Here is a 7361-nt window from a genome sequence, read left to right as displayed (position 1 = left end):
TTGAAGAGAGAAAAAAACTTTTAGTAGGCAGCGGCCGGGCTCTTCCGGGCACGATCAATTTGTTGTGTTCACTTTGAAAGCATCCGATAATACTCCCCCCCCCCCAATAAAAGGATGCTTATTCCCAGGTGCATCAGGGAAGCAAATTGCAGCTTTAAAAAGGAGGAAATGTCAGAGGACTGGAAGCCAGTGGTACGTGGATGCGCCTGGGCAGAAACTGGAAAGGAGAGAGAGAGAGAGAGAGAGAGAGAGAGAGAGAGAGAGAGAGAGAGAGAGAGACGGAGGTCAGGTTGGGGGGGTCGTTCGGGGGAAGAGGCTCAAGGGAAGACCCAAGGCGCGCCCTACTGGCCCTCCTCCGCCTCGTCGCCGCGCTTGCCTTGAAGTTAAAGGGGTCCACGCGGAGGCTGGAGGCGCTGGGATCGGCCAGGCTCTTGTCCATGCGGATGTTGTCCATGTTCATGATGGCGCTGTCGTTGGAGCCGGGGATAGGGTCGAAGTGCGGGATGTAGATCCTGGTCACCGGGAAGACCCGGAAAAGCCTGCGGGGAGAGAAGGGGGCTGTCAGGAAAAGGGACGGAACGGGAGGAACCAGACTGGGCTTCTCTCCCTTGGCCGCCCCGTCGAGCCTACCTGGCCAGCGCTTCGCCGCCCAGATCGTCGCTCGAGGGGACCCCGAACTGGATCGCCATGCGCTCTCTAGCAGTCAGCACCATGTTGGCAGCAGGCGAGGGTCGAACTGCTCGATGGGTGGCGGGAGGTGGCGAAGCTGAGAGCCCTGCAGAGGCCGCCGCATTTCTAGCGGCCCGCACTGCCCTCCTCCGCCCGCCCCCGCTGATCTTCTCGCCCCGGGACTGCCGGAGAGGTCGGCTGCGCGGCGGAGAAGCCAAAGCCACCCACGGCGCAAGGAGGAGCCTCGGCGAGGGCGGACAGACCCGTCTGTGCTGCCGGAGGGGGGGCGGGGGCGATTTAGAGGAACAGAGCAGCATCAGGAGAGACGGCTGGATCCGTGCTGCCTCGTGTTTTCACGGTGGCCACCCAGGTGCCTCTTGCAGAAAACGCGCAAGCGGGACCCGAGAGCAAGAGCGTCTTCCTCTCCCAGCCGCTGCCATCCAGAAGCATTTATGCCTCCCCCCCGTTAGCCCTCTCTTCCCCCGCCATCCCACTTGGACCGAGGGAGCCTTCTGCTGGGGCACGCGGCAAGTGGGAAGACGACACGGGACTTCAGGCGCTGCCAAAGTTCAGACGACCAAAGAACCCGGGTGGATGCCCCGACTCTTTTCGCCACGCGCGAGAGGCCGGAGGCTCCTGAATCCGACCGCCCCCACCCCATTTCATGGCCTCGCAGGTCCCCAGCCCAAATCAAACACGCAGGGGGTGTACGGTATCCGTCTGAAAAGCCTCCCGAGACGCCCCAGTCGGTGGCATGAGGGCCACGCAGGAGACGAACCGACGGCTGGCTGATGCGTAAAGCGCATATTGCTAAGATCAGCCGGGCAGGGAAAGGTGCGTTGTTGATTTTTACTTTAGATCAAGCTCAGAAAAAGGGGTCGAGAGATCCTTGAGAGGCAAGCAGGAGACACCTGCAGCAGTCCTAGAAACAAGCTCCTGTTTCTCACACGCGGAGAGCGATTCCTGGTTTCCCCCTCCCCGCCAAAAAAACAGCCTTCAGTTGTTCCAATAGCTGAATTTGAAAGCTCTTGTTAAACAATCCGGCACCACAAAAAGCGCTGCAAGTGGTTTTCTTCTAATACCAAGCGGTATATAAATGTTATAAAATAAACCAACATGTCCTATGAGATCTACCACGAATCACTCAGTAGATCCTGATCTACCCCCTGCTTCCCCCCCCCCAACACACCACTTCCCCCCTCCCATCGTCGGGGCAACTTTACGCCATCCCTTGACCTGGTGCCAGGAGGGTCTCAACCTGGTCCTCCTCACAGGGTTGTGGTGGGGAGGAGGACGACCACGAAGAGACCCCTGAAAGATATGCATGTAACAAATAAATACAATACAGCGAAAAGGAAAAAGAGTCTAGAAATATTTTTGGAATTAAACATTCTGAGGACTACATTCTGAGGACTACAATTAAACATTCTGAGGAGCTAACTGTGGGATGTAAACACAGGAGCAGTCAATGACAACATTCCTAGAGTGTACATGTTAGAACATGGGGAGGGATGTCTGTCCAGCAAGCAGGTAAACTTCCTGGGGACGGACTTCCTCCGCATGTGACCAGAGGTGGGTGTGGCCTCACCTGTGCAGGTAATGATAAAAGCACAGGGCAGGCAGCCACTCTCTCTCTCTTGCCTCTTGCCTCTCTGCCATCTTTCTTCGATGAGGAAACATCTAAGGATGCTCTCTTGGCTCCCAGCCAAGAGAGGACAGTACTATCTTGCTACAAGATAGATTCTAAGTGCATGTAACCTTTTTAAGCCTGCCTACCTTCTGGGATCATATTGTGAACAGAACGTGAGTAAACTCTTTTATACTTTTATAAAGACTGTGTCGTGTCTTGTATTTTAAGAGGGAACAAAGGGGAAATTACCAGAGTAATTATTATAGAGGTTCTAGCGAACCTGTGCAAGCGTTACCGTTGCGAACTTAAAAGGGGAATGTCTATAAACTCTGCTGATATTTTGGGAACTTGTTAGCACAAGTTGGATAAGGATATAATTAGTCAATATATCCTCTCCTGCACCCCAGAACATTCCCACAAAGGGTTATTGGCCCCAGTATTGCATATTTCTGCGTATTTTTGAAGGATTGCATTGGATTGTGATTTTGAGTTGAGTAGTATTTTTCTGAGTTAACTTCCTGGTAAGCACATGGTCCTTTGTTCCATTGTGCAGTGGGGATTAAGCACCCCCCCCCTTCCCTCAGAGTTCACAGTGACCCAAGGCAGTGAAGAATTGTTTTGTATTTTGAGATTTTTGAGATTTTGATTTTAAAATTTTGAGAAATTTTGAAATTTTGAAGAATTTTCAAATTTTTGGATTTTAAGATGGCTAGAGCAGCTTTTGATAGTGATGCAAAGCTAGGAATGCCTGTGCTGAATGAACACAATTTCATGCACTGGAAGCAGCGCTTGATAGCATGTTTAGATTATAAGCACATTTTGGAAGCTTTAAACCCTCAACCTACGGGATCGTCTGAGGAAGCTTTAGCCAAGATAAGTGCTTGGAAACGCATGAACAGCGAAGCTAGACACATAATTTTGAGTGGACTTCGTGATGAGCAGCTATCATTAATAAATAGTACAGATGATGCATCTCAAATCTTAAGAGATATTGAGCGCGTGTATGGAGAATCTAGCATAAACTGCTTCAGAAACCTGGTGTGTAAATTAACCAGAGTGAGGATGAATTCAAAAGAGGAATTCACAGAGCACATCAACAAGTTCACTGAGATTATTCAGAGAATTGATTTGACTCCCAAAGCTTTTGATGAAGATACAAAGATAGCATTTTTGTTATCATCACTTGGACCACGCTTTAGCGCATTTGTAAGTTTGATGGATCATAGACAAGGTCTGACTTTTAAAGACTTGATTGGTTATTTAAAAGAAGAATGCAGAGATAGAGCTGAATCTCCAGTGAGAAATGCTAGAAGCAAAGACAGTAGTTATGCATCTAGGCAATTTACAAAGTCCAAAGAGATGCCTAAGAAAGTGATTTGTTTCAATTGTAACAAAGAAGGACACATTGCAAAGAATTGCAGGGCTCCTAAAGCCAAGAAACCCCACCCCTTTCAGCCAAAAGGAGAAAAGAAGGGGAAATGTGAATGCACATGGCTACTGCAAGAAAGGAATTTAACTGTCCAGAATCGTGAAAATAGACGTAATAAATGGATAATTGATTCAGGTGCCAGCTCGCATTTTTCATATAAAAAGGACTATTTTAATGAGATAAATGATGAAGAAGGATCTGAAATTGAAATTGCAGATGGGAACATTGTTAAAGCAAAAGGTGCAGGTTCCATGAGTCTGAAATGCAATATAAACAATGAATGCATTGAGAACACAATCTCTAGAGTTTTGTATGTACCAGAGCTGAGCTGCAATTTAATCAGCGTGTCCACTTTGGACAAGAAAGGTTTCCAGATCACATTTGGAAATGGAGAATGCAAGGTGACTAGAAATGGCAAAGTGTTTGCTCAAGCAGAGCTAATCAATGGTGTATATGAGCTTGATCTTTCAGAGAATCAGTCTGCAAAAGTGGCACATTCCAGCCAGAAGGATGAAGCAAATCTGGACCTGTGGCACAGAAGGCTTGGACATAGAGACACCAACGTCATTCTGGATCTACAGAAAAGAGATCTTGTAAGAGGTTTGCAGGTAAAGCAGAGCAACAAAGCTCCAGCAAAGTGCATAAGCTGTATTACTGAGAAGGCTGTAAAACCTTCATTTCCACGTTGTGCAGAACAAAGAAGCAACAAAGTGCTTGACATAGTGCACACTGACATATGTGGACCCATGAATGTTCCCTCACTGGGAAAGAATAGATACATTTTAATATTTCTGGATGACTTTTCAAGATTTTGTGTTGTGTATTTCCTCAAAGAGAAGAGTGAGACAGTGGACAAGCTCCAGGAATACATTGCCATGGTCAAGAACAAATTCCAGAGAGCTCCAACTGTCTTAATGAGCGACAATGGAGGTGAGTACTGCTCAAATGAAATGCAGGCTCTCCTGGCCAAGGAAGGAATTGCACACGTAACCACAATTCCTTACACACCACAGCAGAATGCCATAGCTGAGAGAAAGTTTAGGTCCATTATGGACATGACAAGGTGCATGCTAAAGGATGCATGTTTGCCACAGAAGCTGTGGGCCGAAGGAGTGTACACATCGGTCTATTTGCAGAATAGACTGCCAACTAAAGGTGCAGAGCGCACACCATTTGAACTTTGGCATGGGAAAGCTCCCAATCTGTCGCACATACGTGTGTTTGGAAGTCCGTGTTACTTCCACGTGCCCAAGGAACACAGACACAAGCTTGACTCCAGGGCAAAAGCAGGTATCCTTGTGGGATACGCCTCTGGAGGCAAAGGATATAGAATTATGGACTTACAAACTGGTAAGACAAATGCATACCATGCGGTTTATGTTGATGAATATGGAAAGGTAGACACTAAGAACACTGTTGTGGATTCTTCAGATGAGTCAGAAAGGACTCAAGAGTTTGTATATTTCCCTTTTGAGACCCCACAAAGTACTAATCTGCCTTCGAGTGTTACAGCGCCCCCTACAGGCGACGCACCAGAAGACGCAGAGGACCAGAACCCTGGCGGCACCAGAGACGAAGATGAGGACTCAGATGGGGACATGCCTGCGTTGGAGGAGGATGAGGAAGCTGATGCGGTCGCAGAACCAGAGGTCAGGCGCTCGTCCAGAACCAACAAAGGTGTCCCACCATTACGGTTGTCCTACTTTGCAGGGTCGGCGTTTCCACAAGAACCTTCCACTTGGGAAGAGATACAGGAGATGCCAGCTGCAGAAGCCAGTCTCTGGAGGAAGGCCGCGCAGGAGGAGATGGATGCACTGCATCAGAACAAGACCTGGACACTCACTGAGCTGCCTCCCGGTAAGAAGGCCATTGGCAGTAAATGGGTTTTCAAGGTTAAGAAGGGGTCAGAAGGAGAAGTGCAGCGCTACAAAGCTAGACTTGTAGCACAGGGATTTTCACAGCGTTTTGGTGAAGATTATGATGAAGTTTTTGCACCAACCGTGAGGTACAGCAGCGTAAGAATGCTTTTAAGCATTGCAGCCTCCAAGAAAATGAGAGTGAAACACATAGACATTGCTACCGCTTTTCTACATGGGCAGATTTCTGAAGAAATTTATATGAAACAGCCCAAAGGTTTTGTGAAACCACATGAGGCACATTTAGTGTGCAAACTGCAGAAAGGACTTTATGGACTTAAACAGGCTGCTAGAGCCTGGAACCAGAAGTTGCATAAAATGCTGACGCAACTTGGGTACAAGCAAGGCGACGCTGACAAGTGCTTGTACAGTAAGTCAAATAATGGACAGTTCTCATATATCTTAGCATTTGTTGATGACCTGATTATTGCCACAGCAAGTGAGAAAGACTATACACAGATAGTAAAACACCTTAGCAAAGAGGTGGAGGTCAAGGAGCTAGGAGATGTCCAGTACTACCTCGGGATCCAGGTGGAAAGAGAAGAGGACGGCTCATTTCTTCTCAGCCAAAGACAGAAGATCCACGAGCTGATTGAGCACATGCAGATGCAAGACGCACATCCAGTTGCTACACCGATGGCTACTGACTTCCTGAAGAATCAGCAGGATTCGAAGCAGTTGCCAGACAACAATGACTACAGGTCGGCGATTGGTAAACTTTTGTATTTAGTTACCACATGTAGACCTGACTTAGCAAATGCTGTGGGGATTCTTAGCAGAAAAGTGAATTCTCCCACTGAGCATGATTGGGCAGGTGTAAAGAGGGTGGTGCGATATTTGAAGGGTACCATGAATTGTAAATTAAGGTTACCAGCCGTCAGAGACCCTAAGTTGGTTGGGTATACTGATGCGGATTGGGCTGGGGATAATGCTGATTATAAATCAACAAGTGGTCATGTTTTCATGTTTGGTGATGGACCTGTTTCATGGGGCAGTTATAAACAGAGCTGTGTAGCATTATCTTCCACAGAATCAGAATACGTTGCAGCAACAGAAGCCTGCAGAGAGATCGCCTGGCTTGATCAACTCATAAAGGACTTTGGGTTGGTGAGAAAAGGGCCTGTCAGCTTGCTAGAGGACAATCAAAGTTGCCTGAAGCTGACACAGAGTGAGAAGTTCCTGGCCAGAACAAAACACATTGGGGTTAAATACCACTACATACGCCAGATGATCCAGGATGGACTTGTGGAACTATCCTACTGCAGCACCCAAGAGATGACTGCTGACATCCTGACGAAACCCCTACCAAGAGAGAGTTTCCAGAATCTACGTGTCAAGCTGGGACTCTGGGTGGTTGAATAAAGTTGTTTATGTTTTGTGTATGTTGTATTGCCTGAGAAGGGGTATGTGGGATGTAAACACAGGAGCAGTCAATGACAACATTCCTAGAGTGTACATGTTAGAACATGGGGAGGGATGTCTGTCCAGCAAGCAGGTAAACTTCCTGGGGACGGACTTCCTCCGCATGTGACCAGAGGTGGGTGTGGCCTCACCTGTGCAGGTAATGATAAAAGCACAGGGCAGGCAGCCACTCTCTCTCTTGCCTCTTGCCTCTTGCCTCTTGCCTCTCTGCCATCTTCCTTCGATGAGGAAACATCTAAGGATGCCCTCTTGGCTCTCAGCCAAGAGAGGACAGTACTATCTTCCTATAAGTGCA

The sequence above is a fragment of the Podarcis erhardii genome (assembly GCF_964252035.2).
Source record: "Podarcis erhardii genome assembly, chromosome: 8".
In the NCBI taxonomy this organism is placed as follows: Eukaryota; Metazoa; Chordata; class Lepidosauria; order Squamata; family Lacertidae; genus Podarcis; species Podarcis erhardii.
Note: the sequence above shows the minus strand (reverse complement) of the source record.